At 46.4% G+C, this 17,679-nt stretch overlaps 1 pseudogene; it reads left to right on the top strand.

The window, feature by feature from the left end:
- The window catches only part of LOC124035499, a 92,536-nt pseudogene extending 76,386 nt beyond the window's left edge, over positions 1-16,150 (top strand).
- The last annotated feature ends 1,529 nt before the right edge of the window (positions 16,151-17,679 follow it).

Genomic DNA, 17,679 nt, shown 5'->3' on the forward strand with positions numbered 1-17,679 from the left:
TCCACACCATTTTTCTCAGTTCCCTCTTATCTCCACGGTCCCTTGATGAACCAGGCTGTCATGGCAACATGGCTGGTGTGAGCAAAGTACTTTAACCCCCACAGGGACACGTAGAGGTTTACAAACCTTATTAGCAGGCATATTTACATCAGTCGCTCGCTGTGTGTGTGCACAGTGATAATTACCTCAGCTGATTGTACGGCGCATATGAACGATTGAGCTTTTTCTCCGTGCTTTTTGCAGGATTATTAAAGTAATTTACAGAACCTTTTCTCTAAACCTAAACATTAAATAAAACCGTTTGGTGAATGATTGACATGTGTTCAACCTTCTCTTACTTCAGTGACATGATGCAATGATCGATAATTTGGCTTAGCTGCATTTGTAGCAGTTAATGAGATTGTAACAAACTCATATTAGCTCTGAACCTTAAAGGGGCTAAACAAGTGGCGGTGTGACCAGTTTGTTGTTCAACTGCATATCAAATGAAATCCAATTTGATTTGTCACATGCCCCGAATACAACCAGTGAGGAGCTTACGTGAAATGCTTTCTTACAAGCCCTTAACCTGCAGTTCAGGAAATAGACTTAAGTAAGATTTACAACGAATAAAAAGTAACACAATAAAATAACCATAACAAGGCTGTATTTTTATTTTTACTTGTATTTAACCAGGCAAGTCAGTTAAGAACAAATTCTTATTTTCAATGACGGCCTAGGAACAGTGGGTTTAAATTCCTGTTCAGGGGCAGAACGACAGATTTGTACCTTGTCGGCTTGGGGGTTTGAACTGGCAACCTTCTGCTCACTAGTCCAATGCTCTAACCACTAGGCTACCCTGCCGCCCCAGCAGTGATGTATACAGGGGGTACCGGTACCAAGTCAATTTGTGAGGGTACAGGTTAGTGAAAGTGACTATGCATAGATAATAAACAGCGAGAAGGAGCATTGTAAAAATAAAGGTGGTGGGGGGTGTAAATAAAATAATCAGTTACCCTCTGTAGCGTCTTAGCGGTATGCCGAGCAGTTGCCATACCAGGCGGGGATGCAACCAGTCAGGATGCTCTCGATGGTTCAGCTGTTGAACTTCTTGAGGATCTGGGGACCCATGCCAAATCTTTTCAGTCTCCTGAGGGGGAGAAAGGCTTTGTCGTGCCCTCTTCACAACTGTTTTGGTGTGTTTGGACTACGATAGTTTGTTGGTCATGTGGACACCAAGGAACTTAACTATCGACCCGCTCCACTACCACAATGTCAATGGGGGCCTTTTTGGCTCTCCTTTTCCTGTAGTCCACAATCTGCTCCTTTGTCTTGCTCACATTGAGATGAGAGGTTGTTGTCCTGAATACACACTGCCAGGTCTCTGACCTCCTGCCTACAGGCTGTCTAATCGTTGTCTGTGATCAGGCCTATCACAGTTATCGTCAGCCAACTTAATGATGTTGTTGGAGTCGTGTTTGGCCACGCAGTCGTGGGTGAGCAGGGAGTACAGGAGGGGACTAAGCATGCACCCCATGTTGAGGATCAGCGTGGCAGATGTGGTGTTGCCTACCCTTACAAAACTGTGGACGGCCCATCAGGAAGTTCAGGATCCAGTTGCAGAGGGAGGTGTTTTTGTCCCAGGGTCCTTAGTTTAGTGATGAGATTAGAGGGCACTATGGTGTTGAACGCTGGGCTGTAGTCTATGAACAGCATTCTCACATAGGTGTTCCTTTTGTCCAGGTGGGAAAGGGCAGTGTGGAGTGCGTTTGAGATTGCGTCATCTGTGGAGCGGTTGGGACGGTATGTGAATTGGAGCGGGTCTTGGGTTTCCGGGATGATGGTACTGTGAGCTATGACCAGCCTTTCGAAGCACTTCATGGCCACCGATGTGAGTGCTTAGTCATTTAGGCATGTTACCTTCGTTTTCTTGGCCACAGGGACTGTGACGGTCTGCTTGAAACGTGTAGTTATTAGATTCGGTGAGGGAGAGGTTGAAATATCAGAATGCCCCTTTGATTGGAATGGTCAGAGTGAAGGCCAAAGCCATTTTGATCCATGTGGAGCAGGAGAAATCTGAGGTACCTAAAGAACTTCGATTAGCTTTAAACCTTCATAGTCGCAGTCGGAGACGGAGAATGCTGAGAAGCGGTTAAAGGCGTGTTGAGTAGTAGAGGTTCAAAGGTCGGCCGTGTCCCTGTGGCCAGCAGGCTTGACCAGCTGCAGGGGAGCTGATTATAGAGCTCCCAGTAACCTAATGAAACATGTCAGTGGGGACCTGGGAGCCGCTGACCCATGCATCCAGGAGCAACCTCCTGACTGATATTCTCTGTCATTAGAGTCTTATCCATTAGTAGTGTACAAGAACCAAGGAGTCCAGTGGTGGAGGGTTTAGGGACAGGGACACTATTTGTTGCTCAGTGGAAATGAGAGGTGAAATACAGGCCAATCGTTCTCATTAATGTTGGTTTCAATCACTTGGCTCAGGCGACCCTAATGAGGTTGATGGAAAGGGGGGAGTGAGGTGGGGAGGGGGAGAAGGGGGAGGGTGGACCACTGGTGTCTCTGCCTGCTTCCCCCACTGAACTCGCATTTGAAAGGGTTGGCCTTGTTTTTTTAACTGACCCAGTCTGGTCCCTTTACTGCGAACAAGTCCAGAGACGACACTGAGAGACCACAAACACACGTCTTCCCGATAATCAGCTACAAACACCTTCAGCCTGTCCGTTTAACTGCCTTCTGAACGGTTGAAATGATCTGCTTCATTTGTTATGTCCTGATATTGGGATTTTGGCAAGGAGTACATTGGTGATTATTAAGTTATGTTGACATATGTACACCAACACGGCTACAATAAACCCCTCTCCTAACCTGATTAGCTGTACAGTTTAGCAGATAGTATTTCGATCAACATTTTTTGTTGCTTTTAATATGTATTAACATGCGCATACACATTCTGCCAATATTGGAGCACAACAGTCACTGAGTGAGTTAAATGCTGACAAAATGCCAAAGACAACATAGCTGTTCAGTTGCTTTTTCCTATTCAGACAGTATTGGCTGCCAGTATCATTTTGCATTAGCTTGTCTGTCGAGAGGGTGGGGGCAGGGTGATAAAGGTGCTGGATAAGCCCTCTAACGTCACGTCACGCAAGGCCAAACTCAATGGCCTGGCCGGCCCATCACAATGCTTTCCAGTTGGTGCCAGTTGAAAGAGCGAGGGCTGGGGGTGAGCACTAGTGTTTACCATCTGGACTGGAGTAGGACGGGGCCAGTGGCCAAGTGTCACCAGGTTCCTGTAAACGTATGTAGAAATGCCTTATACGCTCACCAACTGGCAACCACTTTCAGTGCCAGAGGCAGTCCTGCAGTAGAAAGACAGACTAGACCTGCGCTAGGTTAGATGGAGGGGAGAGGGTTCGACACAGGAAAGGGAGAGGGGGGAGGTTTCCTGAGCTAATAAAATACGTGCAGGAATGGAAGCTGCCAGCCAGCATTCTTGTGCTATTAGACAAGTTACTTCACTGCAGACTCTAGTTTCTACTGCAGTGCTGAGACGGCATCCTGAGGTCACCGGGCGGTGGGCTATGGGGTAATACATCTAGGCTGTTTTTAAACCGGGAGACAACTTGCTGTCGTCTGCAACCCTATGCTTTTTTTGTAGGTGTTTTTATTATTGAATTTGCCAACTAAAAAAAATGATCACCTGTCATAAATTCTCATCAGCTTTAGATCATATTATGATCAGCCTTAAACAGTTATGTTTTTATTTTATGTGTGGTCATTGACGAGTAACAAAGTTATGGACTACAGAGCCACATCACTAAAGCAAAGGCCTCATATGTGTTTTTCCCTGTAGTAGCACCATCTTTTTCTCACTGGGAAGTCTGATGCTTGGTAGCAAAGTCAAAACGGAGGACAGAAAATAATTTTACATACAAATAAGAAAACTATCGGTGCTACCGATAGTGGTCATATAGAACCTACAACATTATAATAGACAGTGGTCATATAGAACCTACAACATTATAATAGACAGTGGTCATATAGAACCTACAACATTATAATAGACAGTGGTCATATAGAACCTACAACATTATAATAGACAGTGGTCATATAGAACCTACAACATTATAATAGACAGTGGTCATATAGAACCTACAACATTATAATAGACAGTGGTCATATAGAACCTACAACATTATAATAGACAGTGGTCATATAGAACCTACAACATTATAATAGACAGTGGTCATATAGAACCTACAACATTATAATAGACAGTGGTCATATAGAACCTACAACATTATAATAGACAGTGGTCATATAGAACCTACAACATTATAATAGACAGTGGTCATATAGAACCTACAACATTATAATAGACAGTGGTCAGGTTTTCTTCCTAGGTTTTGGCCTTTCTAGAGTTTTTTGCTTTTCCATTGTTTGCTGTTTGGGGTTTTGGCTGGGTTTCTGTACAGCACTTTGAGATATCTAGAACCTACAACATTATAATAGACAGTGGTCATATAGAACCTACAACATTATAATAGACAGTGGTCATATAGAACCTACAACATTATAATAGACGTCGGTCATATAGAACCTACAACATTATAATAGACGTCGGTCATATAGAACCTACAACATTATAATAGACAGTGGTCATATAGAACCTACAACATTATAATAGACAGTGGTCATATAGAACCTACAACATTATAATAGACAGCAGTAATGGAGAACTGACAACATTATAATAGACAGCAGTAATGGAGAACTGACAACATTATAATAGACAGCAGTAATGGAGAACTGACAACATTATAATAGACGACAGTAATGGAGAACTGACAACATTATAATAGACAACAGGAATGGAGAACTGACAACATTATAATAGACAGCAGTAATGGAGAACTGACAACATAACGCCAGGGTAGTGGGTTCGATTCCCGGGACCACCCATACGTAGAATGTATGCACACATGACTGTAAGTCGCTTTGGATAAAAGCGTCTGCTAAATGGCATATATTATTATAATAGACAACAGTAATGGAGAACTGACGACAGTAATGGAGAACTGTCAACATTATAATAGACAACAGTAATGGAGAACTGACGACAGTAATGGAGAACTGACAACATTATAATAGACAGCAGTAATGGAGAACTGACAACATTATAATAGACAGCAGTAATGTAGAACTGACAACATTATAATAGACAGCAGTAATGTAGAACTGACAACATTATAATAGACAGCAGTAATGGAGGACTGACAACATTATAATACACAGCAGTAATGGAGAACTGACAACATTATAATAGACAGCAGTAATGGAGAACTGACGACAGTAATGGAGAACTGACAACATTATAATAGACAACAGTAATGGAGAACTGACAACATTATAATAGACAGCAGTAATGGAGAACTGACGACAGTAATGGAGAACTGACAACATTATAATAACATTATAATAGAACTGACAACATTATAATAGACAGCAGTAATGGAGAACTGACGACAGTAATGGAGAACTGACAACATTATAATAGACAACAGTAATGGAGAACTGACAACATTATAATAGACAGCAGTAATGGAGAACTGACAACATTATAATAGACAGCAGTAATGGAGAACTGTCAACATTATAATAGACAGCAGTAATGTAGAACTGACAACATTATAATAGACAGCAGTAATGGAGAACTGACAACATTATAATAGACAGCAGTAATGGAGAACTGACAACATTATAATAGACAGCAGTAATGGAGAACTGACAACATTATAATAGACAGCAGTAATGGAGAACTGACAACATTATAATAGACAGCAGTAATGGAGAACTGACAACATTATAATAGACAGCAGTAATGGAGAACTGACAACATTATAATAGACAGCAGTAATGGAGAACTGACAACATTATAATAGACAGCAGTAATGGAGAACTGTCAACATTATAATAGACAGCAGTAATGTAGAACTGACAACATTATAATAGACAGCAGTAATGGAGAACTGACAACATTATAATAGACAACAGTAATGTAGAACCGACAACATTATAATAGACAGCAGTAATGGAGAACTGACAACATTATAATAGACAGCAGTAATGGAGAACTGACAACATTATAATAGACAGCAGTAATGGAGAACTGACAACATTATAATAGACAGCAGTAATGGAGAACTGACAACATTATAATAGACAGCAGTAATGGAGAACTGACAACATTATAATAGACAGCAGTAATGGAGAACTGACAACATTATAATAGACAGCAGTAATGGAGAACTGACAACATTATAATAGACAGCAGTAATGGAGAACTGACAACATTATAATAGACAGCAGTAATGGAGAACTGACAACATTATAATAGACAGCAGTAATGTAGAACTGACAACATTATAATAGACAGCAGTAATGGAGAACTGACAACATTATAATAGACAGCAGTAATGGAGAACTGACAACATTATAATAGACAGCAGTAATGGAGAACTGACAACATTATAATAGACAGCAGTAATGGAGAACTGACAACATTATAATAGACAGCAGTAATGTAGAACCGACAACATTATAATAGACAGCAGTAATGGAGAACTGACAACATTATAATAGGGGTTCTGCTTTGAGTGTATGCCCAGGAACCCCTGTCTGATCTATTTAAATGGGAGCTGTTGCGGAAGCCCCGGTTAGTTGAGGTGGCCCCGGTTAGTTGAGGTGGCCCCGGTTAATTGAAGAATACAACGTGAGGTCATTCTTAATGATGGAGCAACTGTTAAATTCTGTCTTGGCACTATGGTGTGAATGTGAGATCATTAATCCAGATGATGTATAGTAGTCTCGTTACTCTTATGAATGACTAATTAAGACTTGTGTTCTTTTCCCACAGGTATGCTGGTGGTGAATGTGACCTGGAGGAACAAGAGCTACGTCGGCACCCTGTTGGACTGTACTCGACATGATTGGGCACCTCCCAGGTAAGCACGTCTCCATACATTATCACCCTGTTGGACTGTACTCGACATGATTGGGCACCTCCCAGGTAAGCACGTCTCCATACATTATCACCCTGTTGGACTGTACTCGACATGATTGGGCACCTCCCAGGTAAGCACGTCTCCATACATTATCACCCTGTTGGACTGTACTCGACATGATTGGGCACCTCCCAGGTAAGCACGTCTCCATACATTATCACCCTGTTGGACTGTACTCGACATGATTGGGCACCTCCCAGGTAAGCACGTCTTCATTCATTATCACCCTGTTGGACTGTACTCAACATGATTGGGCACCTCCCAGGTAAGCACGTCTTCATTCATTATCACCCTGTTGGACTGTACTCAACATGATTGGGCACCTCCCAGGTAAGCACATCTTCATTCATTATCACCCTGTTGGACTGTACTCAACATGATTGGGCACCTCCCAGGTAAGCACGTCTTCATTCATTATCACCCTGTTGGACTGTACTCAACATGATTGGGCACCTCCCAGGTAAGCACGTCTTCATTCATTATCACCCTGTTGGACTGTACTCAACATGATTGGGCACCTCCCAGGTAAGCACGTCTCCATACATTATCACCCTGTTGGACTGTACTCGACATGATTGGGCACCTCCCAGGTAAGCACGTCTCCATACATTATCACCCTGTTGGACTGTACTCGACATGATTGGGCACCTCTCAGGTAAGCACGTCTCCATACATTATCTCCACTGTTATTCCAGACGGTTCACATTTTGGTACTTTGTCTTTCATTAACTGGATTCAACTGAACATTTTGAAATAAGGTATTGACGTTAGGCTTCCGTATACTGAATTGTATTTGAAAAATGGTCGCTGGCCTGTAATCTTTACACAGTATCATAAGTCCTGTAGTTAGTAGTGTTTGATGTCAAATAAGAGCATTACCAGGGACCATCAAACATCAGATACTCCATTTAAAAAAATCATTTACCCTTCCAGCACTCGGTTTCTCACCTTTCCTTGCATAAAGAGGGAACTCCGATAGGAATCTACCAATCTGCCATCTATATCACGCTAGCTGTTGGATATTAGTCCTCACCTCTGTCTCTAGGGGGCCAGCAGTGCTTGTCTATCCACTGTAGTCTTTTAACTTGGGCTCGGAGATACATTCTGCAAACTGCTGACGTCCCGAGAGGAAGTGATAGAAATAGAATCCTCCAACAAGCCAGATTGCCGGATCCAATTATTGAGCTAATAGCTTTTCCCAACACTGTATCACATTCTCCACTGTCGTGGTGGGACCACACCGCCTATCAGCAGCATTGTCTCAGCACTGGCTCATTTTCTCATGCTCTTTTTTTTCCTACACGAGATATCTTCATTCCTGGAGTCCCCATCTCATTTAACTACCGCAGAGAGTTTAGCTTACATTTTTTGATAGACCATACCACTCAAGCGCTGCACATCCACGGCCAACTTGAGTCACTCTCAAAACAGTGACAGACTGGCTTTCAGAATTGCATTGTAGCTGGGCTTACTGTGATAGTTTGATTGAAGGCTCTCAGCAAAGTAACAGCTCAACAAACTTTCAGGAAACCAAATCCGCAGGCTCTCCAGCTCCACGATGAGTAATGACTAATGAGTCTGAATTCCTCAATCTCCGAGGGCCTACGGATTTACTCTCATCCCCTGCTGCTGGTGAAATAGTTTGGAGTGATTGGAGGGGGAAGTTATGAGTCATCCCAGGCCCTGGTGTCTTTGTCACGGACTGTTAACCTTCACTGCTGGGATAATTACATTATTATCATAGAGACATGGGGGCCCAACTCTATTTTAGGGATGTGAATTATGCTACTTATGATTTACCAGGCAGGTAGGTACACTGCATGACCAAAAGTATGTGGACACCTGCTCGTCGAACATATCATTCCAAAATCATGGGCATTAAGAGTTGGTCCCCCCCCGTTGCTGCTATAAAAGCTTTCCACTAGATGTTGGAACAATGCTGCGGGGACTTGCTTCCATTCAGCCACAAGCATTAGTGAAGTCTGGCACTGATGTTGGGCGATTAGGCCTGGCTCGCGGTAGCATTCCAATTCATCCCAAAGGTGGTCGATGGGGTTAAGGTCAGGGCTCTGTGTAGGCCAGTCAAGTTCTTCCACACCAATCGACAAACCATTTCTGTATGGACCTCGCTTTGTGCACAGGAGCATTGTCATGCTGAAACAGAAAAGGGCCTTCCCCAAGCTGTCATTGTATGCTGTTGCTTTACAGTTGGCACTATGCATTGGGGCACAGGTAGCGTTCTCCTGGCATCCGCCAAACCCAGATTTGTCCGTTGGACTGCCAGATGGTGATGCGTTATTCATCACTCCAGAGAGCGCATTTCCATTGCTCCGGAGTCCAATGGCGGCAAGCTTTATACCACTCCAGCCGACGGTTGCCATTGCGCATGTTGATCTTAGGCTTGTGTGGAAACCCATTTCATGAAGCTCCCGACGAACCGTACTTGTGCTGACGTTGCATCAAGGCAGTTTGGAACTTGTTAGTGAGTGTTGCAACAGAGGACAGATGATTTTTATGCACTTCAGCACTTGGCAGCCCTGTTCTGTGAACTTGTGTGGCCTACCAGTTCACGGCTTAGCCGTTGTTGCTTCTAAACGTTTCCACTTCACAATAACAGCACTTACAGTTGACCGGGGTAGCTTTAGCAGGGCAGAAATTTGACGAACTGACTTGGTATCCCATGACGGTGCCACATTGATAATCACTGAGCTCTTCAGTAAGGCCATTCTACTGACAATTTTTGTCTATGGAGATTGCATGCTTTCCTGAGATTGCATGGCTGTGTGCTCGATGTTACACACCTGTCAGCAACGGGTTTGGAGGAAATAGCCAAATCCACTCATTTAAAGGGGTTTCCACATACCTTTTGTGTGTATATAGTGTAGATGTTCACCCTCTTCCTTCTGCAACTAATGTTCACTCTTTATTTGGACAAAACAAAAGACAGAAAAGGAATTCCACCCCATAAGTTGTGTGTAAAGCTTGCTGATATACAGACACAGTTTATTGCTGTCTTATCTAGAAATGTAGAATTTCAGCAAATCATTAACCAGGTTTCCTTCCAACCATTTCATGTGAATGAATTAACTGATGCATGAAAACAGTCACAGCTGGGCTGATGGAAACAGGATATGCCGATACAATTTTTTAAATGGTGACAGACTATTTTGTTTGACATGGTGGGATCTTTTTGTGTCGGGGAAATTGATTATGTGAGAAATGGAGGTCGAAACGCCTTTTATGCGCAAATATTGATGTAATTAACCATCATATTGAAATAAACGTATGTTGTGTGGTCCTCCCACTACGACTCAGGAAAGCATGCAGTTTATTAGGCTACAGATGAAATAAGTTATGACGAACTTCACAGGGTGGTGAAAGTGCACAGTGATGAGCTTGATGCTCCTTTCTAATAAATATAGAGGGTCTTATTCTGGTGACATGATGATCGATGCTTTGCTGCCATTTGACAAATACAAATAATATTGCTCTTCTCCATAATAATCTCATAAGGCATGTAGCCTACCCACACTGTATCGGCCAGCTGTTGGGTAAAGTGCACGTGCCAAGATCAGAGTGGGCACCCTGCTCTAAAACCAATAGGTTTTGTGACAAAATATATGTTTATGTGCACTATGTCATCACACACAGCCTTTTATCCACAACAAGTTCATTTGATGGAAACCCATCTCTGGTGGAAAATGCACATATTGTGTTATGCAGATTGGATAGAAACCTAGCTATTTAGTGTAATTTGTATTCTGCCTACATTTATCAGTCAACCTTTTTAAATTACGTTTGTTTTTGGCATGCGTAATGTAGGCATGCGTAATGTAATTTGCTAACATCTACGTCCTCTTGTCCCCTCAGGTTCTGTGAGTCTCCCACCAGTGACTTGGAGATGAGGAATGGCCGGGGCCGGGGCAAGAGGATGAGACCAACAGCAACACACCCGTCAACGAGAACAGCAACTCGTCGGACAACAAGGGCAGCGGCACCAGCAAGACACGTGCCGCCAACAACAACAGTAAGGGCCGGCGGGGCAGCCAGACGTCGTCGGAGCGCCGCACGCCACCCAACAGCAACACAGAGGACGTCAAGGCCAGCCCCTCATCGGCCAGCAAGCGCAAGTCCAAACCTGCCTCAGACATGGAGCCCAACTCCAGCTCTGAGGACACCAAAGGCAACAAGCGCATGCGCACCAACTCCAACAGCGGAGTAGGAGGGGCGCTTCCCCCTGTCCTTCCCCCTATCCCCTCAATTAAAACTGAGCCCCAGCCCCCGACACTCGACCGCAACTGTCCCTCGCCGGTCCTCATCGACTGCCCGCACCCCGGCTGCAACAAGAAGTACAAGCACATCAACGGCCTCAAGTACCACCAGGCACGCGCACACAACGACGACGACGACATCAAGCTGGACCTGGATGGGGACAGTGAGTACGGGGAGGACTCCACGCTTCATCCTGAGCCGGGAACTGCAACGGGGCCTCCAGTTCTCACAAAGGCTGCCTGTCTCCCGCACGGTCTGTCACCCCCAAAGGAAGGGGCTTTGACTGCCAGAGTCCGTCTCCTTCCCCGGGCAAGTTTGGTTCCAAACAGAGTAAAAGAAAGGTGGCGACGCTGACCCTGAAGCAAGCGGCATACCAATGGAAGGCTGTGACGACGGACCCTGTCTCACCGACGAGGCCAGCAACGACGGCATGGAAAAGTCCAAGTCCCAGAAAAAGTCCAAGACCGACAAACTATCTCAGAAGAACATGAAGTCATCGTCCCGGCCTGTACCCCCAGGGAGCGTAGCTTCCCAGCAGCTCTACTCCCTACAGGCCGCCTCTTTCCCTGCCGGGGGCAACCCCAATGCTTCTCTAGGGATCCCGCCTATGATACAGGGCATCCCCAAAAGCCCCCAGATGAAGGGCACCCAGCCCACCAAACCCCCCGCCGCGATGGGAGACCCTGCCACGCTGAACCCTGCCGCTGAACCCTGCTTCCAGTGCCTCAAAAGAAAAGAAGAAGAAGGAGAAGAAGAAGAGAGACAGCAGGAAGGAGGCAGAGAGCCCCAAGCCTCCGGGGAAAGGGGGGAAACCAGAAGAGGGCAAGAGTCCCTACTCTGAGTCCTCAGAGCCAGGAAAAGGTGACGGGCTACTTAACGGCTCCTCGGACCCCCACCAGAGCCGTCTTGCCAGCATTAAGGCAGAGGCGGATAAGATCTACAGCTTCACCGACAACACCCCCAGTCTGTCCATAGGGGTGGCCAGCCGGATAGAGGGCTCGGGAATGCCTCAGCCACTCACGCCCCTCCACGTGGTCACCCAGAATGGTGGCGGAGCCGCCGACAACTCCTCGGTCAAGACCAACAGCCCGGCGTACTCGGACATCTCGGACGCAGGGGAGGACGGCGAGGGGCAGACTTGTGGAGGGGTGAAGATCAAGGTGGAGGACCAAGGTATCAGAGAAGGAGCAAAGAAAGCCTTGTTTCCCAGCCAGGCGCCCAACAAGGAGTCTCCGTACTATGCCGGCTATGAGGCCTACTACTCGCCCAACTACACCTGCCCGAGCCCCGGTGCCGCCAATCCAGGCATGCCGCACACCGAAAGTCCGGCATTGAAAGTGAAGCGTGAGGACGAACAGGAGAATGTGGAAGACAAGGTCAAAGTGGAGCCTCACGAAGATCGCAAACCCGAGATGAACGCCTCCAGTCAACAACATCATCATCATCATCAACAACAACAGCAGCAGCAGCAGCAGCAGCAGTCAGTTATCCAACAGCGCTCCAACATGTACATGCAGCCTCTCTATTACAACCAGTACTCCTACGTTCCCCCGTACGCCTACCACCCGGACCAGGCCTACCACAACCACCTGCTCAACACCAACCCGGCCTACCGGCACCAGTACGAGGAGCGCCAGCGCCAGGTGATCTCTGAGCAGCACCGGGCGGCGGTGGCGGAGAAGAAGAGCTCTGACGCGGCGGCCATGAAGGAACGCGAGGCCTCCATGAAGGAGGAGTGGAAGCAGAAGGCCTTGGGGCCGCCCACTCTCTCCAAGGCCCCTGGAAAGACGGACAGCCTGGCCAACAAGACCCAACAGAACCAGGGTAAGACCAGAGACTCTCCATCGGAGCCCTCCAAGGCCTCCGCCACAAGCCTGAAAGGAGAGGTATCTAAGTCCCAGCAGGCCGAAGGGCTGAAGATGAAGCTGAGTGAAGGGGGGCACCATGGGAAGGAGGACTCCAAGCCAAGCCTAGACTCCAGAGCAGGGATAGAGCAAGCCATGTGGTACAGACAGGTAAAAAAAAAAAAACGTGCCCTATTATTTTTCATACTTACGTGTGTTCTTATATTCTATTTGTACATATTTTATTATGTTAATGATTGCAGTGTAATGTGGTGATTGATGCTCATTTTAGATCATGTTTTGATCACTTGTAGCCCTTCTAGAGTTGTGGAGTTGTTTTAGAGAGGTATCCCTGACTTAACTCATTCACACCATCTGTCTACCCCAAGCAGACCCAGATGGAGGACGAGCAGCAACAACCACCACCGCGGTGGAAAGACGAGAGAGACCGAGAGCGAGAGAGAGACCGCGACCGCAAAGGAAAGGACGACAGGCCCAACAGGCCCAAGGAGAGTGGTGGTCCGAAAGAGGAGGATGGCGCTGGTCCAAAAGAGAGCACAGACCCCAGAACGTCTTCTGCTGAGGACCAACGGGCCATGGGCAAAGACCCTCGCGCCAATGCCCACATGCAGTTCTCCTCAGCCCTGGCGCAGCACCAGGGTTACATGCCCTATATGCATGGTTACCCTTATGGGCAGGGCTATGACCCCAGCCACCCCGGGTACAGAGGCATGCCCACAGTCATGATGCAGAATTACCCAGGTAACCACACCAGCTCAACTATTGGTATAGAAAGGAACCACTTGGGTGAATGCGCATTTGCCCAAAAAATCTTTCTACAAATGTTTTGATATTAAGCCATGAATCAAATGAACACAATGACCTGTCCCCATGTTAGGTTCCCCCTACCTGCCTGCGGGCTATCCGTTCTCCCCTTACGGTGGCAAGATGGCCGGCGGTGAGGAGGAGGCGAGGGGAGGTGACAAGTCACGCGCCAGCCCCACGGTGAGCGGCAAGGCAGCTTCGGTGGACTCCAAGGCCCTGGACATCCTGCAGCAGCACGCCAGCCAGTACAAGAGCAAGTCCCCCACGGTGGGCGACAAGCTGTCCCATGAGAGGGACAGGGAGAGAGAGGAGCGGCGGGGAGAGGGAACGAGAGAGGGACATGGAGCGGCCACGCTCCTCGCCCTCCCAGCGCATCATGCCCTCCCATCACCACCTGGGATACCCGCTGCTCTCGGGCCAGTATGATCTGTCCTACACTACAGGTCAGTCGCAGCCAATCACCACTTTTACTATTATGACTGACAAGGCTTTCGGAAACTCTTACTGATACACAACTGATGTACCCTCCCCGACTGATGTACCCTCCCCGACTGATGTACCCTCCCCGACTGATGTACCCTCCCCGACTGATGTACCCTCCCCGACTGATGTACCCTCCCCGACTGATGTACCCTCCCCCGACTGATTCACCCTCTCCGACTGATGCACATACATTTTCCGCCTCGCACAGGTCTCTCGTCATCAGCTATTGTTGCCAGTCAGCAAGCCGCAGCCCCCTCCCTCTACCCCCCGGCACGGAGATGAAAACGGTAAGGCCCCTAGTCAGACAGACTGACAGGCACACAAACAGAATAAAATGGATCTTAAAGAGAAAATACATTAGCAGACACAGAGCGCAGTTCAATAACCAAATGGACGGTATTACACCAAATACTTGGTACTGTGTACACACTAACCAAACTGTGTCATAGACGATGCCAATGGAGACAGTCTTACTGGGGTCTGATACATACAACCACAATGACTAAATACTTTACAATTTACATACTTTTAAAATGTGAGTGTGTGTGTGTCTCTATCAGTTACACATACACGTCAGTACATACACACAACAAGTAGGTCACGCCAATGGAAGTATCACGGTCTCATTAGCCAGACAAATAGATACTGGGGTCAGATGTGCCCGTATGGACAGAGAGCATGGTGGGAAAAGATGTAGACATGCAGTATATTGACAACCTGTAGCTTCTATGCCTCATTACATATGATAAATTATGCTTTACTTTACAATTGCACTGACTTAGTACTACTGGCCTGTGTAACAGTCTGATACACAGCTCCCCGGGAAAAGACTTGGTACTACTGTACAACAGTCTGATACACAGCTCCCTGGGAAAAGTCTTAGTACTACTGTACTGTACAACAGTCTGATACACAGCTCCCTGGGAAAAGACGTAGTACTACTGTACTGTACAACAGTCTGATACACAGCTCCCTGGGAAAAGACTTAGTACTACTGTACTGTACAACAGTCTGATACACAGCTCCCTGGGAAAAGACTTCAACAAAGGCTCGACTGTGCTAGCGAGCAGCCTCAGTATGCAGCAGCAACAGCTCTTATGCCTTCAGTTCAGTTGTTTGTCCTAAGCAGGTAGAATCACAGTAGTGATACTGTAATAGAGACAGCGTAATCACAGGCTGCCCTGACCTCTAGTGGCTGACCTCTGCCTTGTTTCTGGATGTGGAATACCTTATCTAGAGTCTTCTGTTAGATTTGCTTCCTCAGCTTGGTATTCAAGTGTAAAATGTCACTCACATAGACGTCACAGTGGTCAAAACGGCTGCATTTAAATGTTTTTGCCATTTATACATTTTGAGGTAATATTGTAATTTACAATAGTAGTGATACTAGTCATTAGATTGGGTCATCTACGCGTCGTCATTAGATTGGGTCATCTACGCGTCGTCATTAGATTGGGTCATCTACGCGTCGTGAACATAGTTTTGAACTTGAATTTAGCCAACCATTTTCTGTCTTGTGTCATTTCCACAGGGAGACGTGACCGACACCTCGCCACCCTGCAAAGATTCATGTGACTGGCTCACATGAGGAAGCCCTGGGCTCCGAGTCCATTTTAGACATCAGTTGAATGGTGTTTCTATATTTGTAGTTCTCTGCCTGAATGTCCGGCAGATTATTTTTTTCTCCTAGCAGCATCTTTTCCCTCGTTTCCCTCCTGCCCCACCGTGGACTGGGACTGACCTCACCCAAGGTTCAAAGCCATCACTGTCTGCCCATGTGCACACCTCCGCTGATATCTATTGGTCTTTGCACTGTTGATGAACGAACACATGCAAAAATAGACCAATTGACTGCCTGAAAAGCTGAAAAGGGTTTCTGACTGCATAGTTTTTTTTAGTCCCTTGCAGAACGGGGCTGGGTGGCTGGGGGATGATGGGGGAGGGGTCAAACTAAAATAAAGACTGACAAAACTAAACAAGTGAATCATGTTGAAATGTTTGAACTTGCTGTTGTTGACCTGTTGTACCCAGTGTGCCAGTATATCCTGACAATTATCATTAGTAGGTTTACTGTGTGTGGTGAAAGGACGCCTTGAGGAGAGAGGCTCAACCTCCTCAGACTTATATAGGCGTTGAAGGGTTTGTTTTCTCGTCCCTCAACCAGCCATTTGCTCGCTAAACACCTCTTGGTTCACTTTTCAGGGATAGACATAATTATTGTGTGAAGGGAACACATTCACCTCACAGTTCATGTTTTGTGTTTTCTTGACATTTGCATTGTTCATTTCACGGCATGAGTGACTTTTCTTTCAGTTAACTTGATTCCTCCCCACTTCCCAATCCATCCTTTAATGTGTTTTTGATACGCCAGTCTCACTTCACCCTTTCCATACACTGAATCAACCAAATCACACACATACCGTGGCTCACTCTGATCAATATTGCACTGACTGATGGACAGTTGTAACCATGATTTCTGTTCAGAAGTGTAGAGCTGTTTGTTACCTCAGAACACTGGGGATCATCTACTGAAGAGGTCGGCCATTTTCACTTGTCAGCCTACAGTACCTTACTGGTCCTTCAATCGGCACAGCAAATGGACCAACTCGTTATCCTGTCAATTTCCATGGAGGAAGAATCAAACAACTGATTGCAGAGGATGAGGAAGGATGCACAATGTAAAGTCAAAGCATAACCAGGGAGGAGCAATGCCTGGCTAGACAACACACAACCAACCACGCACATCTAGCTCAGAGCGACCCCATCCCATCAGCAACACCACTTGTGTGGGCAGCGCTTCACTCCTATATATCCTTGGCTTAGCAACCCTTCCCCCGTGTTACAGTAGTGCAGCACTGAGCCAATGGGGGAGTCCCAGTAGATTCAACCAAGCCTGGCCAATGTCTGGCACTCCTATCACTGGGTGGCCCTTCAGGTGACAACTGCCAGAGACTGTTACATGGTCACATTACAGCTGGGCTCCCCTCAGTAGAGGGACATCACCTCATTCAACCCCTCTCTCTGCCACTCACCTCATTCAACCCCCTATCTCTGCCACTCACCTCATTCAACCCTCTCTCTGCCACTCACCTCATTCAACCCCTCTCTCTGCCACTCACCTCATTCAACCCCCTCTCTGCCACTCACCTCATTCAACCCCCTATCTCTGCCACTCACTCATTCAACCCCTCTCTCTGCCACTGGTT

The sequence above is a fragment of the Oncorhynchus gorbuscha genome, linkage group LG05, assembly GCF_021184085.1.
Source record: "Oncorhynchus gorbuscha isolate QuinsamMale2020 ecotype Even-year linkage group LG05, OgorEven_v1.0, whole genome shotgun sequence".
Classification (NCBI taxonomy): Eukaryota; Metazoa; Chordata; class Actinopteri; order Salmoniformes; family Salmonidae; genus Oncorhynchus; species Oncorhynchus gorbuscha.